This window comes from Gallus gallus, chromosome 1 (genome assembly GCF_016699485.2).
Source record: "Gallus gallus isolate bGalGal1 chromosome 1, bGalGal1.mat.broiler.GRCg7b, whole genome shotgun sequence".
Taxonomy (NCBI): Eukaryota; Metazoa; Chordata; class Aves; order Galliformes; family Phasianidae; genus Gallus; species Gallus gallus.
This window is the reverse complement of record NC_052532.1, coordinates 20,159,507-20,184,388: the sequence shown is the minus strand read 5'-3', so window position 1 is coordinate 20,184,388 and position 24,882 is coordinate 20,159,507. Positions and strand designations below refer to the sequence as shown.

The window sequence follows — 24,882 nt, the reverse complement described above, 5'->3', positions numbered from 1 at the left end:
ACCTGGCTGCTCCCATCAGAAATAGAATGACAGAGTTTATTGATTTTATCAGTTTTTTTCTTTCACTGAAGAACCTGCGTTATGGGTCTAGGAAGCATGCCTAACTCAGCATACCTGCCATCAGCAGTGACTTAATAGCAGCTTATTTTCCATTCATAGCACTGCAATTGTTCTTCTGGGTTTAGAGGTGTTATCAGGTTGGTTTCTGATGATCTGCGATCAGATTACATTCCCACTGACACTTATGGGTGATTAAACTATTCCTTTTCAAAACCCATAGCCAATGAAAGATAGTCTATTATGCTGATACTGCAAGTATTTTATCCAGTAATCACTCCAATCCTGGGAAGAAATGTCAGATACTTCTAGAGCAGGTGAACTGGTCTCTAGCGTTAGCACCCTCCTCTTCTTTTGGATTCATAAATTATTAATTCAATTATTTCCATTATCAACGTCAGGGTTGGAGTGTGCTCTCTGCTTCGTTGTAGCCTGTGGCTTGGTTGGGATGACTCTTTTCAGAGAAAGCAAAGTGGGAAATGCCTTTGAAGTATGGTAAGACCACAGCTGACTCTAGAACATTTGCCAAACCATTAGGATAAAAGTGGAATTATGAACCACAGATGGCAACATGAGCAATCTCATTAGAAACTCTTGGTGATGGGGGATATCAGGTAACCCTTGTTTGCTTCTGCAATAGAGAGCGCTGTGTTTTAACATTAAGGCTGTTGCAGTATCATGGTCAATTTGAATGGGTAATGAATTTGCTCTTTTCTGTTAGCCTGTGGGAATGATACAGATTCCAGGAAAGCTGTTGGACTGTCCATGCAGCATTGTTTCACACAGCATGCAAGATGTGCTTCAGGGAGATGTCCCTAATGTTGAGAGAGGATTGATTTTGGATTCCCATTTTTAAACATTTCCTGGGTGCCATTTTCTACTCACTAATATAGATATTTTCCTTGTTGCTTTCCTCCCAAGTATTTATTTTGTGCTGCAAGATGAATACAATCTGAGATTTATCCTTCCCAGCAGATAACTGTTTCCCTGCCTTGAGGAATGAAGGTGTACCCAGCTGTGTTTAATCAGAGCTAAAGGGCGCTGTACTTATGCCCTACATATTCTACTTGCGGTAATGTTAAATGCTTTTTCTCCGCAGAGATGTATAATCTAAATCACAATCCTGCACAAAGTTAATGTTGCTCTAAGCCTTGTGTCTTAATTTATGCAGACAAACTCTAATTACATGAACAATTACCTCTCATGTAATAGTATATCATAAGGTCGGAGTGAGCATTCCTAGATATTCACTTGTGTTTTGGCTCACTGGCTGTGACTTCTTGCAAAACACGAACTGGGTTTAGGTTCCTTATAGCTGATGATGTGATGATGGGCTCACTGTGGCCATGATTCTACAGAAGATAGTGGGGACATACCGTACTTCATGCTGTAGTTTCAGAGGAGTTTTTGTTACAGGCATCCCAGTGATGTTCTTATTCAGAGCACGCATTTAATTTCAAGTAGGCTCTGCTAGTCATTAGACATATTGTTTGTACTGCTGGAATTCTGAGGAGTGTTGAAAGTAACAAAAGTGGATTTACTTTTATCTTTAGATTGCCAGTAACATGCAACCATACAATCAATTCTGCCTGCGACATTGACATCCTCAGCCAGCTTTGTTGAAAGAATGTAGCTTCAACATGTGAAGCACTGATGACTTTAGTTAGTTTCTGTTGTGTCTGGAGTAATACCATTTGTGTTATACAGTAACTGGGAAACTTACTGCACGGTGAATTGAAATCAATGAAGAGAATTTTCTGTTTACCTGAGCACTAATAGCAGTTTCAGCAAGGCAGAAGTATTGGCTTTGGGACTTCAAATATTGTATGAGGAAAGGTAGATCAAACATTGAGGTGGTTATGGGGAAAGAGCAACAGCATAACAGCATTCAGCAATCATTTAAAAAGTAGCAGGAGTTTGACTTGTTCATAATCTGGCTAGAAGGACCTGGGAAAGTAGCTCTATGAAGTGATTTGGGAGTGCTCCATCAAGGCAGCTGAGAATACACATTCAGAACAGTGTGACTTGTGACTTCTGAAATGCCAATGAGTGGTTCAGGAGAAGCAGTAAGTCACGTCAGTGGCTGTAGGAGTAAGCTTGATTTCTGCCTTCTTTTATCTGTAACTATTTAAATCTCTTAGCCTTTTCTCAGTAGCCAAATTCTCTGCGATATACCAAATGAATTATTCTATTATTTATTTAAAAAAAATATTTGGTATCTCTCAATATTTGAGTAAATGGTTCAAGGACTGATGTCACTGACACTGCCCCAGAAAAATAGTCTGCTTCTGCTGCTATATTTCCTTTTTCTGTTACAGAAGAGACTGGGAACAAATTCTGAATGAAGTACGTATTTTATTTGTATTTAGTTTTTTCTAATTTTATCATTTCTATTCTTTTGTTGTAGAAATTGTGTTAGTCTGTCTTTATAGCAGCTTTCAAGAGCAAGGGTCAAAAATCCCCCATCTTCCAAGAGAGCACTGTGGATGGTGGAAGCAGTGAAAGTTCTTTCTGTTCAGTTTTATTCCTGTACTTGTGCTGTTATTGCCATCCAGATCTTTAACTATTTCTCAGTACCTCAGTCAGGAACCTGTCGCTCCTGATGTTTAATAGAAAATGAAAACTCATTTTGCAACATTTGTCAGACAATGAAGGATAAAATGGAGCTTTTAACCATACTTGATGCTATGTGTGTCTCATCTAACTTCTGGAGCTGCTGGAATCCAGTCAATCCCATTTTCTTCTGCAACATGGGAAAATTGAACGTTGTAATTTCTATTTCCCTCTTTTCTTCTCTCTAGTCCCCTTTTCCTTACATAATACTTTGTGTCTAGATAGTTTTTCCAGTTCTCACTAGGTGATGTTATTTTCCAGACTTGTGCTCAATGACTACCACCCATGCTAGAACAGAAAATGCTTGGAAACTTGAGATGCTGGTTCAGAACAGGGCCCAGTCTGGCTTTCAGTCTCAAATTGCAGTACTTTTCAGAGGCTTTAATCCAACTAGCTGAGTATTTCATTGGCACAGTTACACAAAGGAACTGAGAAACAGTAATCTGCAAAGCAACCTCTAATATGTCTATGTTTTTAAGCAAGCTAGCTCATCTCTGTAAATGCCAAAAATTACATGATTTTTGCAGTGCCTTAGGAAGTTCAGCTGCTTTTCCTCCTTACTGTTAATTCGTATCTTTTCTTTTGCCACCAAAAATCAAAGAAGTCATACTGCCTTTTTTTTTGGAAAAAAAAAAAATTATATATATATATATATATACATATATATTTAAGGGATGAAAATGCAAAACAAGCCTGCAGGAGCCCCCTTTTCAACATCCTTTTGGGCTGACTTGTGGTTTGGCTTTTTGTTTTTAACTCAACGGGTGACCTACACATAGCTATCCCTCTATGAGAGTTTATTCTATTTCCTCTGAAATATCTGACCAGCCCAACTCTTGCACAAAGCTTCATACAGAGCAAGAATTTTATTTCCTGAAAACCTTTCATTAATTGGGAGCCAGAATGAATGTATACATCTTCTGTTCTGAAATTTCAAGGGGATAGGGTAGGAAAATACTGTTAAATGCAGTCTTGCTCCAACTGCTTTGTTCAAACTTGCTGCCTACGGCCTAACTTCCTATTGTAACTTTCACACTGAAACCCTCAGTCATCTGAACTTCTGCGTAAAGAAGGTATTTATATGTAGAGAGAAAGATACACTGGCATAGCAGAGCAGTCTGCTTTGTTGCACAGAGGAATTAGTGTCATGTATAGACGCTTGCAAGGATAAAATTGATGCAAGTTCAGTGTTGAAACCTCAATTCTGAAATGTATGGGTGCTACATACAATTCTTTTTAGTGCCACATACATTCTCTTTCTATTCAAAAGGCGCATTTTCAGTTCTTTACTACCTTTCAAGTGTATGCCTTCTCAACTACTAGTGTCATGCCTATTTCAAACTATAGCTTTTTTCTGTATCTCAGTTCTTAGTAGAAGTCAGAGATCTCTGACTTCTCTGACTGGTCAATCTCTGACTGGTGACAGAGTGGCTACTTCATATCTTAATAATATTTTATAAGTAATCATTAAAATTAAGCCAAATCTTAGGTCTCAGTAAAAATCTCATTTCATAAACTTGGGCGCATTTCTATGAACACTTTTATGAATCAACTATGTAGGTGATATAAAGGGCCTGGATCACATTCTGATCCAGTTGCTGTACAACTTCTGTAGCCAGAAAAAGAGCTGATTTGTTTAATAATAATAATAATTAAAAAGAAAAATTAAAAAAAGAATAAAAAAAGAGGGCTACTCCAAAAGTAACACCTCCTATGTTATTATGTTGGCCCACAAAGTCAGAGGAAGATGGTGATATGGCAGTAGAGGCTGAACCTTTTAACAATATTCCATTACATTTTGTTGCTTTGTGACAATGGCTGAGTAAGTACTGTAGAATGATAGAACGGTTTGTGTTGGAAGGCATATTTAATGACCACCTAGCCCAACTTCTTTGCCATAAGAAAGGACACCTTTCACTGGATCACATTTCTTAAAGCCCCATCCAATCTAATCTTGAACACTTTCAATGATGGGGCATTTACAACTTCAACAGCCCTTCCAGTGTCCCACCATCCTCATCCTGAAAAATTTGTTTCTTAAATCCAACCTAAGTACACCCTTCTTCAGTTTAAAAACATTGCCACTTGCCTTGTCGCTGGAGGTCCTGCTAAAAAGTCTTTCTCCATCTTTCGTATAAGTTCCTTCTGTATATTGGAAGACAACAGTAAAGTGTCCCTAGGGCATTCTCATCTCATCTCCAAGACAGACAACCCCAACTCACTCAACCTCTCCAACCCCTTAAAAGCAAGAATGTTTAAACAATGTAGAAATTCAGGAATCCCAGCCCACAGCCTTTGCACTGTCTTGACCATGACCAGGGGGTGTTTATTAACACCACATTCACTCATTTATTAAAAAAAACACACAAACAAAACCAAACAAACAAACAAACAAAAACCCCAAAACAGGAAACATTCTTTTTCCAATTCAGAGTTTATGTTCACAATTTTTGTCCTCTCACAATTTGCACTGAATTTAGTGGTGCAAACTGAGCTGTGTATCAGTTGCCATGCTCCAAATCACCAGAATACTTTATTATTAGCAGGCATTAAATCTGACATCTTGTTCAAGTGGGAAGGGTAACACAAGTTTAAGGCAGCCTTGTAAGTCAGTTGTATGTGTAGGAAGCACAGAAGCATTGTGTAAAGGGAAGAGCAGCCTGGAATCCATCTTGCCAGTTTTTCTGAGGGAAAACTGCCAGAGATTTGAGCTGTTAAGTCAATGTTGCCTTTTAATGAATATCCTGGCACATCTGATGCTAAAAGTCCCCTCAAGGGAAAATATTGTAAATCTGGCTGGTAGTGCTAGAAACAAGGCTTATAGGCTGGGAAGGAGGTTGTTTCTTCTAGCGCATACTGGGAGCTGAGGAAAGATGCTGCTTCCCATCCCATGAGGCTAGCCCTGGGGAAGTGTGGCCGGGAATGTCCATACAGTCACTTGCTGCCAAAGGAGAGTTTGCTGTGACTGCTGGAGGTGGCACTGAGCCTGGATGTGAGCAGGGAGCCAACAGTGTCCGACGGAACCCCCACATGGAAACCCTGCCAATAAATAGCATAACATGTGAAATGAACTCTCTGTAGATAAGGAGAATATACACACCAGGATGCCTGTGAGTCCTGTGTGTTTCAAAATATGGCAGTGCACAATGAACTTCATGATTGTATGCACAAATGTGAAAGGAAGCATTTGAAAAAATATTTATAATGAAGAATAAAATTTTACTTCCAAGATTGCTTATAGGCATCAGTCAGTTATGGAAAATACACTTTCAACACTTGTTACGAATTTCCAAAACAATTTTTATGTACTTGCACTTGGGAAATGCAGGCAAACGTACTAATGCAATATCTATTACATATCTATTTGATAATAATGAGGTTATCATTTGAGACTGATATGTACTGTAACAGTAAGTACAAAACATCATTTGCGTATAGGTCTCTGTGTGTGGTGGTTGTTCAGCTCGATATTCTCAGCTGTCAAGGCTTGCCATAGCCTGTTTTGTAGCATCTGCCTGTCTTCACATCTGATATGCTTCTGTGAAATTCCCCTGCTCTGAAGAAATAAAAGTTTCAGTTACAATTATATATATATATATATTTTGGAGAATCATGTTGTCCTAATTAGGAGTAGGCTTTCTCCATATTTGTACTTATCCCATCACTGCCCACTGCACATCTTGGGCTGAAGTAACAGGATGATGGTTTATCTGATATAGATAACTTAATAAAATACACCAGTGACCTTCTGATAGGGAGCATATTCTGTGTTTCTACTTTTCATAATGTGTAAATGGCTCGAAATAATTTCTTACTTTCTGTAAATATTCGTTTTTAATCCTCAAAAAACCCATGAGGAACATCAGTTTATTCATAGGTACTTACAAATCAGTCAACTTCTTTTAATCTAAGTATGCATTAATCATTCTACTCTAATTACCTTCTCTTAAAACTGTGTGCAGTCTGTGATTGAGTCAGTTGCAATCAAAGTGATCAAAAGTTTATTTCTTAAAGTACTTTCTTCCGTTTTTTTTTTTTTTTAAGAAAGAAGAAAAAAAAAAGTGTTGGGATGCTACTAACTTTCAAGACAACCATTCTGAAAAACTTCCCTGGACTGGTTTATCTCACAAGCCAGAAGAGAAATGATTACTTTAGATGATACATAAAACAGATGCCTTGTCTTAGAAATCTTTAGTATCTATAAGAATAAAAAGCAAACCAAAAAAAGTGGGTATTTACACCAACAATTATTTTTGCTTTTTAAGGTAGCTGGCTCTTCTCTCCATTCTCCTTGTACATTCTGTGCAAGAAGTGATCAAGAAAGCTCCAGGGGCAGTTCAGAGCAGGAATCTTTGCTTTGTACTCTAGAATTCCCTTTAGTAAAAGCCCCTTTCTCTTTTCTATTGGCTGAAAGTGAGAACAGCTGGTTAAATTAGGTGCCTAAAATTGCAGATCTCCATGGTTTGCATACACATCCTGGTGTACTGCACACGTTGCCTATGTCTTATTACTACTTCTCTGTTTCTGGTATCTCTCCGCTACTTAACCTTTCTACAGGATTCCACTGCAGCAAAACAAAAGCACTTCTGTCCCTGCCAGACTGAGACCCAGGTACAATCCTGCTTCTGTTAACTCTGTATGGAACTGGGCCAGCTCAGCTACATTACTCTCCTTTCAGAATATGCAACCATACAGTTCTACTGAAAACAGGAGGTTAGTTATCCAGTGAAACAAAAGATCGCTTTAGAGAGGAAAATTTTATAATCTTAAGTGTCCTACGTATAATTTTCTCCCTTGATCTTGTACATTATCAAAAGCTAATTTGGATGAGATTCCTTCTCTAAGATAAAGGAAAGGAATAGATCCAGCCTGCAGTCTTCTGGCAAGCACAAAACTCCTTGAGGCTTGGTGTAGGCTTTGTTTTCAAAGGAACAGATCAAGTGTGTTTTTCTTAGTTTTTGATTATTCTCTTTATATAGTTTGCTTTTTTTTTTTTTTTTAATCATCTACACTCCAAGAAAAGGTTTGATTCTCAAATTACTACTTATTTTCCAGAGTTTTAAAGACAAAACATAGAGGGGTTGTTTTGCAAAGAATATCTACAGGCATGTTGGCCATCCTCTTGTGTATTGACATGCATCTTTAGAGAAGTAGAGAAACTCAAGTGGGAACAAACAATTTAAGTGTGGAAAAGACTGTGACAGATCACAGTTGCTCACATCAGTACAGAAGCTTGTCAGGTCTTGAAAACAATTTCAAGCAAAACCCATTTTATGTGGAAGCAGAGTTTTCTCTGAGACTGCTCTGTGCTGTTAATCAAACATTGATAGATAGAGACAATTTGGAAATTTCCTTAGAAAATTCCACCAAACCACTAGGGCAGACATCTGGCTTTAAGTTTCAGCTGCTGAAGATAAGTTTGCAGCCTTTTGAACACTCCTAACTCTAATGAGAGAGAGAGACTACTGAAACAACAGTGTCCTAATTGCAAGGTAAAATCACTACATGCTGCAGCAGGAACCAATCAGAACATTGCAAAGTAAAACAATGTATAAACCTGGAAACAGGAAGCAGATTGAACCATGAAGGAGATACCTGGCAAGACATGAAGCAGCTCTTCCGTAGTGCTTTGAATTCAAAATTCTACTGCAGTCCTGTCACTAGCTCAAAATCATGTTCAGGAAAACATACATTATTGTCAGCCATTCAAGTAGGTACAAAGAAATCCTGTTTCTAATATTCAAATATGTTCTTGGTTTTGGAATGCTCTTTCTTCCTCCTCCTTCTGTGTGTGGTTTTATTTTTATTTTTATTTTTTTGCATAATTTGAATATAGATGTATGTTTTCTAAAATACAAGATGTAGAAAAACAGGCAAGGAAAGTTCTGGAGTTGCATTTCTCATGGTTATTTCATTGTCAGTGTTCTCATTTTTGACATTGAAGTTCGTCTTTATTAATGGATCTCCTGGAATTACTTCAGGTTCCTTCATATTTCACTTAACACATTGAGCAACCTTATTCCCTCCACCTATCTGTTATGATTTTCTCCATATATAGAATCCCATAATACTCAGTAGAGATGCAAGAAAGTTTGCTGTCTTATAATGTCTGTTACATGTATTCTGTGTTTGGATCAATGCTGAGGTTTGCTATGTATGGTTGTGGTCAAATCTGTGATAAATGATCTTTTCATCAGTGCTTATAGACTATTTATTAACGTGCTGTCTTCTTAGAGGAATTCATATTAAATTGGATTGTACTTGCATAAAGAATTCCTGTAGTTTCTTCAGATTCTAACAAATTGCATTTAGGATTCATCTTTCTTCTTTCTTTCTTTCCCTCCCCCCAACAACTTATTTCCTTTCCCCTCCTTCTCTGTTGATATACTCATTATTTTCTGAATGAATGCCAACACCGTAGCAGATTTTTCAAAGACTCTCATTGTAGCAGACATTTTGAGCTGTGGCTTTGACAGATTGCACATTTTGAAAGTGCGATACTGTAGCAAGCTTTTTAGTAAATTTGGCAGACTACATACTGTCTTGAAATCCACTGATGAAAAGTGAAAAATCTATTAGATGTAGGTTGGCAGGATACATGTGACCTGCTGACAGTCTGTGCACATATTTTATTCGATTCCAGGGGCAAGGAATCCAATTCTCGAGGGTTTATGAAGAATTGCAGTAAATGTCACTTACAGAATGAAAAAAAGACAGTCTTGAAAGAGTCGGATTGTAGGAGATGACTAAAAAAAGAGTTGTAAAAGCCTTTGTCTTACATATAGGGGTTTTACTGAAAATATGATTGCAAAGAGTAAATAAGAAGTGTAATAGTAGTAGTTGTACAACTAAAGAGCTTATTGAATTCTACTCCCTTGTTGGAAAAACAATTTGCAAGTACAGGAAACCCTTTCATTTTCCAGTGCTCAAAATACCGAAATACAGGCTTACAGTTGTGATCCTGACTCTTTGTTCTGATGCTGTGTCTGGGACACTCAGCAGCCCATGATTTTTTCTGCAGGAAAGAACTCAGCTTCCAAAAATAGAGGGGTTTTTAAAACAGTTTATTTGCAGACAGTAAAGCTGCTCTGGTGAATTTCCCTTGTGGCTTTAAAATCTCTTATTTTGTCTGGTGGTTCCTCTCAAAAGATGCTTCTGTCCTGTATGAGAAGATGTTGAAGTAAGTACTCAGGAGTTTGTGTAGAAGAAGCATCCAAAATAGAAAAAAGAACGAAGAGCTCATAACTGGATCAGGAGGCTTGATGCACACACAGATGCTAGTACTGGTACAAAGAGGGGAGGAAATGCACTTTTACATCGAGTAAAGGGTAGAACTGCATTTTTGGTAGCCACTTCACCTTGTAATTTTTTAATTCAGTGAAGTCTAATGTACCTGTCAGAGAAATTAATGGCTTACCCAATTATCTCCTAGACTGTTGTTGTACATAAGCTGCTATTCAAAGTGTCACATGAGAAACTGGAGATTTCTACACTGCAGTTCATTGCGCTGTAAGTGAATCTTAACAGCTGCTTTTCTACTGCCTTCATAAAATTTGTACATTAAATAATAATCGTGGAATATTAAAATAGATCTAACCAAAATAGGTAAATTGGCTATCAGATTTTCTGCCTTTTGTGGAAATATATTTCATCACGGGATCATGCTCATTTCCTTTCCTAAAGAGAAGTGACTGCACTTCTTGCATATTTTGGATTTTTTTATTGCAAAAAGAATATCTGTGTTCTGATTTTTAGTATTTGATAATCCCCTGGAAAACATGTGGCCTTAGCACAGAGCATGTGGTGATGGAGCAAAACATTGCACATATTACTTGTTGATTAACATTTGCTCAAGCAGGGCAAAGTAGATGTATTTTTCATGTCTATTCCTTTCTTTATATTTTTTTTGGATGTTAAACTGAGGAGCAGGAAGATGAGTGAACAAGATGAAAGAAAGATTCTTTAACAAGAGAAAAGAATATGAACATTTTTTTACAGATCAAAACTACTAGTTCTGAGTCGATAGCTTTGCATTCTAGTATTTGAAAGTGACTTCTACTTATAATATTTACTTTTATGTTTCTCAGATAAGAAATAGAATGTAGGGATTATGTTTCATACTGAATTCTCTAAGTTAAGCTTTGTGTTCTTCTATCTCAGATTTGATTTGGAGACTTTATACTGTTTTAGGAAGGCCTATTCTGTTTTAGCAAGATCAGTGCTGGCACTAGGGACAAACAATAACATAAAAAGACATGGGAGTTACCAAATAGAAATGTCCTAAGGAGTTAAAAAAGATTTCTAATTTCTGTGAGTGGGATAGGATGTAAAGAAGAGCTATCACAGGCTTGTAATTATGTTTACAAGGACATTTCATAGAGTTATTTTGCACACATATGCAGTGTTGATCTGATCCATGAGGCTGTTTTACGTGGCAGCTCTAAACTCAAGAGAAGGCTCACCCAATTTGTAGCATGCTGAACAATTAATTCTCTTTGCCGTGAGGAAAGGATACGAGGATACAGGGAAAAGTAAATGATACAGAAGAGTGGTCAGATTGCCCATCTGTTTGTCACTGGCATGTGAAGTCTCCTTGCCAGTGTCCCACATTACCCCAAACCCACATCAGAAACTTCTTCAGCAGCATGGGTTAGGCAGCCTGGTGGTGATGTCTGAAAAAGCTGGGGAAGAAAAAGAGAAATAGGTGACATATGGATTTATGAATATATGGAATGTGGTCAAGGAAATGGATGTTTGGAAATAAAGGTGAGGAGGAAGTAAAGGTGCAGGGAGGGAAGTTAAAGACACTGAGATGAAGTGAAAGGGGGTGAGTGGAGAAGGTATTTTGGTTTTGGCAAACTTAACTGTGAAATATGGCAGTCTCAGTTGTAGAGAACTGTGCTGTGGTTACACATTCAGAAATTTGGGACTGATGTGGTAAATAGAAACACATAATTAAAAATTGAGATGATTTTTGTTTGTATGGTTTGGGTTATAAAGAAGGTACTTACAAAGAGTTTGGAGTGTATTTTGTGTATTTGCTATAAACAACATGGCAAAGTATTCTCTGAACTTTCAGTACAGGCCGTAGTGAAAGGTAGCATTTCACATAAAATACAGCATTTTTTGTTTTACTCCACTATGTCAGCTTCCAGTTTAAGTATTAGTTTAGGATTGTGTACCACCTATCTGTCAATCACAACATCCATGTCTCCATACTTTCCTTTGTTGTCATTTTAAACTGGCATGTTCCAAATATGTGTCATTTTTAATCGGTGTAGCCAGAATGGCTTCCAACCTTTTGCAAGTTGTAGTGTACTTTTTCTGAACTGACATCTGATCTGTCAAATTCACACCTCTCGAAAATGTGAAGATGTAGGCAACAGGGTTAGTGTAAGAATTATGTAATCATGAGAGAAAATGTATAAAAGATTTTCAGTACATTCTTTTTTTTTTTTTCACTATGTATTTGAATACTGTCATTTCATCATTTGTATTTCATTTATATATATATATTTTTTTCAAAGTAATTCCCACAATTCAAATTGCTCTCCAGATATAGATACATGAAATTATCACCCTAAGAACTGAACCACTACTGGCAGGGAAAATACAATTCAAGGTACTGCAACTCTTTGTTTGCAAGGTACAAGGTAATTGTGAACAGCAAGAGTTGAGAACTGAATTCCAAAAGCAGAAAAAAGGAAATCCTCTACAGATTTGGTAACAGCAGTCCTGTTCACTTTTTTTTGTTTGTTTTTGACTTTTGTTTTCACTCTGAATACAAACTTTAATGTGTTTTACTGAGCTATGAAACTGCTTTCTTCAATTCACTGGGGAAGAAGTGACGTTCTTACAGATGCATGTGAACTAGCTGTGTAGTTACAGAATGAGGAATCAAAAATGCCTTTCAAGTCACATACATTTGCATTAAAAATCATATGCAATATATCTGAACTTCTCTCCTTTGCACTTGTGTCACAGACAGAATCACTTCTGCAGGACGGACAGCACTGAATTGAAACACTTATGCAGACAGATAGACAGCACTAAAATTTATTAGGAACTGAAATGAGAGCAAGCATATGAGGTCTACTTGAACCTGTAAATGACTGAAGGTTAAAGTTGCCATGTGTACAGTTCACTTGCTCTCATGTCTTTGTTCAGAACTATGAAGTCCCTATCCAAGCTTTGTTGGACCTGAGAGGCCAGAAGAGAAGTGTGTGAACCATGCATAGGTCCTTGGGAGGGTTCGGTTTACTAAGTATCTGAGTTATACACTGAGAAGACTGAGTTTGTTTCAAAGTAAAGAAACACTGTCTATCTCTGACAAGTGACACAGTTATTAGAGGACTTGGTGAAAATTGTCGGACTGAATTCATAGCTTTTGTTGTAGGGACTTGAATCCTGAACACCATTGTAAAAAAATGCCATAACCATTTTGATATAAGCACATCTTGCAAAGGTGAATAATTTCATCTGTGACTATATTAGTTTCTCTGTGCAGAAGGGAGGGCTGGAGACACCACAGAAGAGCAAGTAGAAATCGAAGCATAGACACTGGTGTGCATGTTGCTGGAGAAGAGATGCTCCTTGGGCTCCCTATGGGTTTAGTGTTAAGGACGGATTGAAAGGAGTGCATCATCAGCACTGGAAGGCAGGATCTCACCCCAGAACAGCAAATCCACAAAGGAGTGGATTGATTTTCATAACAGTATAAAAATGTCACTTGAAGCATTTACTTACTCATTTACATCTCTCTTGTCCTAATCAGAAGTACTCTGAATTTGATGAGCTTTGCCATTGATTTTTGAACTGTTGGCACAGGCTGTACATTTAAATTTGACTCTGCCCCTGTCAAAGAAGTATCGTGGTAGATTTCAAACAATATTTACCACTGATGATATGAGTTGTCATTTTGATTACAAAAAGAGGCTCTGTGGGGAGTAGCTCTAATAAAGTGTCAGGCCATAAAAATCCATAACTCAGTATAAATTATAACTGTTCTTTAATTTATAATTGTTGTCTAACAAAGTGTTCTCTAAGGAACCTTTTTGAAATAAATCATCCATACAGATATTCTTAATGGAAGAGGAATGAAATGTTGCATTTCATATATGGACAATAAAATATGCAAATAATTACCTTTTTATAATACAGTGCAAAAGAAAATATTTGAAATACCAAATAGAACATTTAGAATTCAAGACTTTGTAAGGACTGTGGTTCTAATTGTCTTTCTCAGCAAAACATGGCCTATTCCTTTATTCCTTCTGGGAGCAGTAGCACATTAACCCCAGGCAGCATCAGCCATAAAGTCAAAGTGACAGGACTGCGTTCCTCACAGGGAGAAGTTAGGATGCTTCTTACATTTGCATTAAGGATCAAAGCACAGTTTGGGATGGGTGCTGACTGAATGTACAAAATTCAAAAGACATTTAAGGCTAATAGCTCTAATTAGTGATTTAACAGATGTGTTCATGGCAGAATAGGAATTTCTTGTAGCAGAAGATAAAGAAAAGGTGCTCTTTATCTTGAAGTAAATGAAGATCTGAGTTCAGCCGAAGACATGTCTGATAAAGTATTTTAAAAATGTTTCTTTTCTACAGTGGAATAAGCTTGGAAACAAAACACTGGTTAATATGTAATAACTCTCAGCTTTCAAAACAACCAGAGCAACCTAAGGGCAGCAAAATATTTTTCATTCAATGGCAAGGAGCCGTATACATTATCAGATAAGTGATAGTGTGTCATTAATTATGTCCTTGTACTTTCTGCGAGGCAGGAATTGGCAAACCGTATCCTGCCCACAGCTCATTAATAGTGGCCCTTCTCCCTGGGTGCTGAGCTCCAGGAAGGCTGGCTGCAGTCCGTCATCCCCAGCCTCTCCTTCTCTCTGTGCCCAAGGACAGTAAACACAGTGGTATTAATATTTAGACTGCAATCAAGAGATCATGCTGTTTTAAATCATCCTATTATCATATTTATTTCTTCTTGTCTTTCTTTCCTGTGGTGAATTTAACTATCTGCTGTTTATGTAATTTCTTACATAAAGCCTCTGTTTCAGAGGTTCTACAACTAGAAGTAAAACACTTAAGAACACACAAATCAGAATAGATAAAATGTCTGTTCACATCTGTTGCTTACACAATTTAAAATGATGCATGTTGAAAATAAGGTTATTTAATACTCTCTGGATTCTCACAGGAGAGTGACACAAAGCTGCGCTGTGTTTCGACTAATTGTAATGCAGGAAAAAATGAGTTTTCAATTACTTGTTTTGGGGCAGTTTAAAATGTGTCCTTTAAAATGAAAAAACAAACAAACAAACAAACAAAAAAAACAAAACAAAACCATTTGACAGAGAAATGAGGAGAAAAGGAACCTAAGAACTGCAACATATCTACAAGCTTATTTATATCTTTATTGTCTAATATCTGCTTTGCCTTTTTTTCTGTCAGCTTTCCTAGCTCTGAACTAAAGCCAGGTACTACTATGGGGATGGACAGATATACTTATAAGGGCAGTCTGATACCAGATGGCCTTGGGGTGGTTGTGAAGTCAATATATGTTTCAAAAGGGAAATCACAAACAAAATAATGATAATAAAAAAGCATGTTTAGCATTGGCCTCTGAGTTGGCATGGCAGGACTGGGAGAACGCTGCTGCTTGGGTGATTTGAAGGTGGACATGCAGTGTTATACATACCACAAACTGGGGCTCTTGATCTGGAAGGTTTGACTCTTAAAACAAATAGAGTATTTTGCATATCTGATCAGTTAAAATGAAGTAGATTTATTTAATTTCCCCTGTAGAAACAGTGAACCCATGATATGGGGATGGTGTGGTACAGCAATCTCTAATTTGAATACTTGATGAAGGACGAGTTCTGGGAGACCTGGGGGGTCCAGCAGAACAGTTCTCATTTCTAGCCATTTCTCTGCAGTTCTGTTACTGGCTATTTCCATGTCTCAGCCTAGTGCCTGTGATACTTCCGAGCAGGTTTAAGGCTTGTACTTCACTGCATGTTAAATTTTCTTATTAACATCAAAAATATGACCTCAGAAAATAACAGTTTTTGGATCTCTCTTGCTCACCTCATTAAAAGCTGTACAGATATTGGAACATTGCTCTTATGGGAGATCTGAAGGTGTACATTAATCTTTTAATTAATAATTTAAAAGAAAAATGATTCTCTTTGTGCATATGAGCTTATTCTTAACAGAGTGATCAAAATGAAATGCAAGGGACAGAAAAAAGCAGGTTTGAAATAGCTGGCACAGCATGTTATACCTGTGGTTAGAATTCAGACATTTTCTATATGCAATTAAAATTCATTATATCTTTGTACAAGAGCTTATTTGGGAAGTCTGACATACAGAAATTACTTGAGAGATTTGACTTACTGTATTTTTATGCATATAGTAATCTTAGAAAGGTTTCCATTAGATGGAGTGTTCAGAATTAACAATAGTTTCACCTTTAACTTCCAACTGTAGCAGCTATAATGCAACCTAATGTATTTTTAAAGGCAAGTCTAAGCATTTCTTATCAGTTCAGTTCCATTCAGCTCAGTGAATTCTTAAAATATGAAAGTTATTTTTTTAAATATGCCTTTTAAGAAACTGTCAAAAAAGGAAATGTTGATGTAAAATTTGAGAGCAGTGCCTCTGTTTATTTGTTTAATGTGAGATGTTTCCAGTTTTCTTGTAAACAAATGGCTCTTTCCTGCTATACATATCTTGGATTTCCAGACTTAGATTTAATTTTGGGAATGAACCAGCAACCCACCATCATGAGAGAAGCTGCACTTCTTCCTTTGGTCCTTTCAAGATGGTGTTATTAGCTGTGTCTCTGGATGCAGGTGAGTCAGGAGAAGAGGGAAGCAGGCAGTGGAGGAGTGTACAAGCCAGTCTATAAATAGCAAGGCCACAAGCACAAATCCATACGTTAGTTGGAAGTGGTTAGTTTCATCCAATTAACACATATTCTATGGTAAATGGTAATGCTTTTCATCACAACGAATACATTTATTCACATGAAATACAAAATCTGTGCTCAAAGCCACCTAAACACTACATTAAGTATGCTTACTGAAGGTATGTTTCTTACTTGTCATAACATTTTAGATCAAGAAGGTGATTTTGGACTCCCAGATGCCTACTTTCTAGATTAAGAGGAGAGAGAAATTTACAGCTGTCACATTATGAGTACATTGGGGTGATATGACAATTCCTTCTTTTCCTTCTCCCTCTATTTACCCCCATTGTAGTCCACAAACTTTTTGGTTAGTAAAGAAAAGAAATAATAATGGGGAGCTTTCTTAGCACAAGAAATGTTCAAAATGCAGCAGGGCTTTGATCATTATTTTTAGTAAAGCTTTCTTGACTGGTTTTGTTCTGAAAACACTTATAACTAAGAATTGGCCCCTGTGTGAAGTAGAATCCTGCTGATATTGGATTGATGCTCTCCATGGAATGTGAGCTGCAGAGTTTTGGCCACAAAGCAGCTGTCATTATGGGCTTTTTATTTTTTATTTTTTTTGGCTCAAGAGGCCATTTGCTAATTTAGAAGCTATAATTTGTGTTCCAAGTTAAGACAGAAGAATACAGAAGGATATCTACTAACTTTTAATATAATTGCTTATGTTGCTGAGTAGGTTGTGCTTGAGGTGTTTCTAGCACAGCAGTGACAGTTCTGCAGCAGACTGGCAGAAGTCTGCTTGTGCAAATTAGGCACTGCTTCTCTAGCTCAGAAGGGGAAAGCTGAATGTATTGATTTCTCCCTATGTTTGGAATACAGCGACAAAAAAACATGCCTTGTGTATCTGTGCCTTAGCTGAATAGACTGGAGGACGCTAATGTAAGTGCAAAAACAGTCTATTAAGGCTTCAGTTTAAAAAGGAAATTGAAATATCTTTTTGTCACCTGACACAGGTGCCAGAACACTTAGTGATATTAGTTTTGATTCTGTAGAAGTAATATAAGGAACTGTCAGGAGCTTAGTTTGCTCCTGATCGCTTTCTCTCCTTTTGAGAATCAAATAGGAAAAGGGAAGAACTGAGCCTGTTTAAAAATCTGAATCAATTAAAATTGGGAGAATGGGAATACACTTATCAAAAGAATATTTATATCTCCTCTTCAAATGGGAAATATGAGGAAAAAAAAGAAGGCTTGAATGAGAATAATCATGAAGGTGTTGCACTACACAAACAGCCAGAGCAGAACCCAGTGCTACTGACTGTCATTCAGTTGATCCTAGCCCCAGTACCTCACTGCTTTCAGTTCATAAGAACACTTAGATGATGTGAGCAACTGATGTCCAACCCCACCTTATTTAGGGATGTGTGGTGTTTCCTTTTTAACCTGTTTGGGGAAAAGAGATACGAAAACCTCTTTATTTTTTATTTTTATTTTTTACACTTTATGCACCAGATTGTATTGGGTAATAACCCACTTTTCTCTGTAGGTTCATTCTGCTGATTTTGATAAAGCTTGTATATTGTACAAAGGAAACACTGAATACAAGGCCTATAGTGGTGTTTTTACATAGAAGTATGCGTACGGTCTATACTCCAGATAGAAATGGGTCTCATCTCTGGGATAGTCACAATAATTCATGAAATGGAGACAAACAATGGTGAAAACTACAGCAACAAGGCTTTTTTACTGGTCGTTTCAAACTGTAGTGCATGGATGTCCTTTTAGTGCTCCCAAGAGATTTTTAAGCACGTGCCAGAAACAAACAGCTGACCGAAAGAAGAGAGTTCTCCCCTGTGCATCTGCTTGGGTTATAGGTTTATGGCAGTAACGAGCTGTGGAAATCAATCTTTTGTAATCTCTGCCCTTTTTGCTTTACTCAGAGGGCTGCTTTCACGTCTATAAATAATCCATTTGTGGATCTGTTTGAAGATAAAAGAGACTGGCAAACAAAAAAGCTTTGCCACACTCTCCAGTTACTCATCCAAAAATGAATGTGCAAAATATGGAGTGATTCAGGTGCACCTTATTGATTTAGATGTTCCTTCCTACAAAATCTTGTTAATGCAGATTGCATTTCAAGACAAGACTTGCAATACAGGCAAGACTTAAAATTTATATTGCCTATAAAATCCTAACAGAATAAGCCCGTCCAATTCTATCTTGTAAGCAAGGACTTAGAACAGAGGCAACACAAAGGAAATGTAACAACTTGCAGATACAGCTATTTATGTGCATGTACTTTATTTGCTCATTGAAATACAAGACAAAAGAAGAATGGGAACATTGTTAGAATTATTATATCATTCTTATAGTTTTATGTAGCTCATATATTCAGCTGTGCTGACTAATTGAAACCTTAACAACTCTAAACTGGAAAAAGACTCAAACAAGTCTTTTAACACGGATCCCTTTCCAGAATTTCTCATATAATTAGCTCAATGACTTTTATTTTTTACATTATTAATATTATTTTTATTTTATTTTATCTTTTGCATTAACAACACTTTCTTTATTTTGAAGTCTGTTATTCATTTACCCCATCATGTTGCCTTCTCCATGTGCCCACTGGCAAAATCACTTTCCCTTACTGGTCTATACAGGGGAAAAACTCCCCTGGTATGTAATGAACAGGCTTCACAGGTGAGATTGCTTCTTCCCTGCTGCTTTAACTCTGCTCTCTCATGAGAGCAGGAGTTTTCTGTATGTGTCTTGGATGGAGGATGTTATTTACAGTCTAGACGTTCTTTATTGTCTCATATCTTTTGGGACAAGACTGCCTTGCATTCAGGCTTCCATATCTTTGCAGAAAATCTGAAGAGCTGTTCAGACACTCATGGAGTGGGTACTATGGTGCTCCAGACTTACATCTCTTCCCTCATGGGTGGCTTTTATCTCTAATTCTTACTGCTGATTGAATTAACCTTCTGATGCATCTGTTTCCCCTGATGTTATTTTCACTAGTTTGAGCAAGCTGGATCTCTGTGGAGACAGCATTTGTCATTTTACTGAGATGATAGGGAATTCTAATGATGCAGAAGTGGAGCTCTTCTCTACTTCATGATTCTGTTTGCCTCTATCCTCACAAAGCATTGTGGTAGCATTTCCTGAATTAGCATCACTTAGGAAGATAACCTGAAAGGTATTCTAATATAGTTTATATATCACTTCTGTGATATATGAGCTTACTTTTAGAAAACGAAAGTAACAAAAAAGTGGGGCTGTGAATTGCACCCTTTTCATCCTTGGATACGAGCTGGAAGTTGTCTGACTTAAGATGATGGCTTCTGTGAATCATAGTGGTGTCGAGGCACAAATAGTGCTCTGAGGGACCTGCTCCTGTTTTCTGTTTGATTCTTGTCTATTGTTTTGTGTACCACTGTTGCACTTGACTAATTTTAGTTCAGTATTGTTAATTAAGTGGATGTCCTCAAGTTTCACTGAGGTGGGAAAAGAATGTCATTTCTGGGGGTATTTTTTAGAAATGTGATTGGTGTAACAACGAGGAGAGGAAGTGCTTTACTGGAAGAGAAGGAGAAAAAAAAAAGGGTGCATTTATGGCTGACAGAGTGAAACAGATTATGTAGAAAGAGGTAAGCACATTACTGGCCACAGTGAGGATTGAAATTATTTAGGCTGGTAAACTGGCTTAAATTACAGTCTGTGTTCTTTGAAAGGATACATGAAAGCATACATGTGCTACTGTTGTCCTGATACCTAATAGAGCTCCATACAGTCAAAGAAGAGAAGTAATTGGATTTGCCATTGTGAAATGGCAGCAGTACTATCACCCTGCGTAACTATTGTGTTTAGCAGATGTTGTGCTGTGATTACCATATTGTGTGAGTGGTCCTTCTTCAGCCACAGCATTCTTCACAGCAGGCAACTTCAACCAAGTCTGATTTAAGCTTTCATTCCAGTTGATTTTTCATCCTTCTTTAACCTTGTCAAAGCTGAAGCAAAGTGCTTGACATAGTGCACAGGTTGTTGCCTGCTGGAGAAGAGCATCACAGATGCATTCCAAGCTTGGACAAAGCATTGCTCTTTGAGAAGAGACCTAAAAATGAAAATATAGTTTAAAGAATCCTAAAGAAAATTTTAGGAACCACAGTTTAAAAATATTTACATTATTGTCTTCCTTATGGAGGAGTTGTTCCTTTTAGCATTCTCAGGATATGTAAGAATGGTCCCTGGTTGTATGTGGTATGAGAACTGGTACGAGAGCCTACTAGGGGTGGTGCCCTGTTAGACCTGCTCTTCACTAACAGAGAAGGACTAGGGGGAGATGTGAAAGCTGGGGACTGTCTTAGGCAGAGCGACCATGAAATTGTAGAATTCTCTATTCTTGGAGATATCAAAAGGGTGACTAGCAAAACTGCTATATTGAACTTCCAGAGTGCGGACTTTGACCTGTTAAGGATGCTTGTTGCAGGGGTCCCTTGGGAGTCGCTTGTTAAGGGTAAAGGGGTCCAGGAAGCTTGGACACTCCTCAAGATGGAAATCTTAAAGGCACAAGAACAGGCTGTTCCTGAATGTTGTAAGGTGAGCCATAGGGGAAGAAGACCAGTGTGGATGAACCAAGAACTATTGTTGACACTCTGGCAGAAGAAGAGAGTCTATGTCCTCTGGAAGAAGGGACAGGCTACTTGGGGAGATTACAAGGAAGTTGCTAAAGTATGCAGGGAGGAAGTTAGGAAGGCAAAAGCCTAACTTGAACTCAGATTGGCCACTGCAGTAAAAGAGAATAAGAAATCCTTTTACAAATGTATCAGTGGTAAGAGAAGAACCAAGGAGAATTTCCATCCTTTCCTTGATGCAGCAGGAAATGTGACCACTGAGGATAAGGAGAAGGCTGAGGTCCTCGACGCCTTCTTTACATCTGCCTTTAATAGGCAGACCAGTTATCCTCAGGGCACTTTACGCCCTGATCTGGAAGTCTGGGATGCAATGCAGAATACACCCCCGGTGATTCAGGTGGGGACAGTTAGAGAGCTCCTCCTCCATCTGGACTGTCACAAGTCCATGGGACCAGATGGGCTCCACCCTTGGGTACTGAGGGCGTTGGCGGGGGTGATTTCTGAGCCGCTCTCTGCCATCTGTCAGCGCTCCTGGTTATCTGGAGAGGTCCCAGAGGACTGGAGGCTTGCCTATGTGACTCCCATAATACAAGAAGGGCCGTAAGGAGGATGTGGGGAACTACAGGCCTGTCAGCCTGACCTCGGTACCAGGGAAAGTTATGGTGCAAATCATCTTGGGTGAGATCACACGGCACGTGCGTGGTGTCCAGGGGATCACGCCCAGCCAGCACAGCTTTATGAAAGGCAGGTCATCCTTGACCAACCTCATCTCCTTCTACAACTGGGTGACCAGACTGGTAGATGAGGGAAAGGCTGTTGATGTAGTCTACCTAGACTTCAGCAAAGCCTTTGACACAGTCTCTCACAGTATTCTCTTGGGGAAACTGGCTGCCCGTGGCCTAGACAGATATAATCTTCTTTGGGTAAGGAACTGGCTAGAGGGCTGTGCCCAGTGGGTAGTAGTTAATGGAGTTAAGTCCAGCTGGCGACCCGTTACAGGTGGTGTCCCCCAGGGGTTGGTACTGGGGCCCATCTTCTTTTATATCTCTATTGATGACCTGGATGAGTGGACTGAGTGTACCCTCAGTAAGTTTGCACATGACACCAAGTTGGGAGGTGGTGTCGATCTGCCCGAGGGTAGGGAGGCCCTTCAGAGAGATCTAGATAAGATGGATCTCTGGACTGAGGTGAATGGGATGAGGTTCAACAAGGCCAAGTGCTGGGTCCTGCACTTTGGCCACAGTAACCCCATGCAGTGCAGTAGGCTTGGGGCTGTGTGGCTGGATGACTGTGAAGAGGAAAGGGACCAGGGGGTGTTGGTTGATGCTCGGCTGACCATGAGCCGACAGTGTGCTCAGGTGGCCAAGAGGGCCAGTGCCATCCTGGCCTGCATTAGAAATAGTGTGGTCAGCAGGAGCAGGGAGGTAATCATCCCCCAGTACTCAGAACTGGTGAGGCCGCACCTCAAGTATTGTGTTCAGTTTTGGGCCCTTCACTACAAGAAAGACATTGAAGCCCTGGAGCGTGTCCAGAGAAGAGCAATGAAACTGGTGAGGGGTCTGGAGCACAAATCTTGTGAGGAGTGGCTGAGGGAGCTGGGATTATTTAGTCTGGAGAAGAGGAGGCTCGGGGGAGACCTTATGCCCTTTACAACTTCCTGAAGGGAGGTTGTGATGAGGAGGGGTTTGGCCTCTTCTCCCAGGCAACAAACAGGACCCAAGGAAATGGCCACAATTGTACCAGAGGAGGTTTAGGTTAGACATAAGGAAAAACTTTTTCTCTCAGAGTGTGGTCAGGTGCTGGAATGGCCTGCCCAGGGATGTGGTGGAGTCACTGTCCCTGGTAGAATTCAAGAGTTGTCTGGATCAGGAACTACGAGGTACGGTTTAGTGGCTTGTGGTAGCAATGGTAATGGGAGGACGGTTGGACTAGATGATCTTGTAGGTCCTTTCCAACCTTGTGATTCTATGATTCTATGTCTTTCTTGTAGGAAACACTGATGTAGTGAGCTGTGCAATAGCACTGAAAAAACATTGGGGTGCTCCAAAACCTGTGAATTGTATCTACTTGGAGAAGATGAAACCACACTGAAGGAGCTGAGAGAAACTGGATAATGCAGAGGGAATTTCCAAAGGACATGCTCTCCAAACCTTAATTCGGTACAATGAACTGAAGGACAAAATGGTAACACTGAAAGAAGCTCTGTATCATAGAATGTATTTCTGAGTCTATTTGTAGGTATGGCAAAGGTGAGTGAGTAAATATCCTCTAAAAATGAGCTTTCTATGAGAAGCTATGAAATGCCTTTGTGAACTGCATCCCCTTGATTAATTGGCTCATCATTCTTCCTAGTTAAAGTATGAATGGAGTAGCTGTACCATGTTTTCTAACTCCAGAGATATTCAAACTTCAGATCTCTCTAAAATATTGGAATTAGTGAGTTTTGCTAATCATGGTTCTGTGTAAAGCTGATGGGAGGCTTCCTGCTGACAAGAATGGTTGGAACTTCAATTCTAGTTTTCAGCTATGATGAAAAGGCTGTTATTGATGTATTAGGATAAGCTGCAGATAAGAAATACCTTCAAGTATTTGATGTTGATTTATAACAGAAATTCCTATATCCTGCTGAAGTTCATTTAGCTTTTGCCTTGACCTTTCTATGTATTTAATACAGTTACTGGCTTTAACAACCTACACGCATGAAATTACTGTTTGGAGACCTCATTTTTCAGAGACTATATCATATCCAGTAGTACAATAACAGAAAATAGAAGAATACTCTAAGGCCTTTAGAGAAAAAAATCTTGCTTTACTATTGACTTAATTAAGAGACGTATGGAACTTTATGTTCCTAAAAGAATGTGTTGGACTGCAAATAGAAATACAGAGTGGAGAAATTCAGACAGTTAATTTCCATACTGCACTATGAAATTAGAAATATACTGATCTGAATAAGAACTGTAAAAATGGATAATGACTTTTGACAGAGATCATAAATTATGGGCTTTTCAAGGTTATTAAAACAAATTCCATCCACATTGGTTGAGCTGCTTTTAAAATACTTGTGTTAGCTAATGGCTGTGCTCTGTTCTGAAAAATATGGTTTCCTTTCCCAAATTACTCAAGTTATTGAAATAACTTAATTCCATACTCAAACTTGTATAGAAACCCACACTTCTATAATGCGGTTGTTCTAAATTTATCGATACATTAAGTATAGTGCTTATAAGAGCAGGATGAAATGCTAAAGATAAGACCTGTTTATTCAGTGATATTGTAACACTATCCAAAATACAGTAAAACAGAGATGTAAAAACAAGTGCTTATAGTTGTTTTTCTCTGGAATTAATAATGTACATCTTTTTGATTTTATTTCTAGATTTAAAAACATCTTCAGGTAAGTAATTCTGGAAGGATTACATAAAAAGTTTGAACCCTAAAAATTTTACTGCATCAGAATCTTACGCTAAACAATACCTTCCTCTGAAACCTATTGGCTAAGTACTACTCAGAATCAGAATTGTCTCCAGTGACTGCATAAAACATTTTGCTTTTATTTATTATTATATTTATTATTATATTTATTAATATTTATTTATTATATAAAAATTTGCATGTTTAGCATGACTAAAGTCTGTTCATAGGAGAGAAAAACT

General features: G+C 38.3%; 1 long non-coding RNA gene across 2 annotated transcripts in view; it reads left to right on the top strand.

Annotated features, from left to right (window-relative positions):
* The first annotated feature begins 7,645 nt into the window (after window positions 1-7,645).
* The window catches only part of LOC112533151, an 88,082-nt gene continuing 70,845 nt past the window's right edge, over window positions 7,646-24,882 (top strand). Inside the window, exons 1-3 of one of the 2 annotated variants that reach the window (XR_006932269.1) lie at window positions 7,646-8,380; window positions 23,217-23,475; window positions 24,606-24,623. This is a non-coding gene — a long non-coding RNA (uncharacterized LOC112533151). The remainder of the gene's footprint in view (window positions 8,381-23,216; window positions 23,476-24,605; window positions 24,624-24,882) is intronic. The other variant, XR_005842607.2, reaches the window with a different exon arrangement.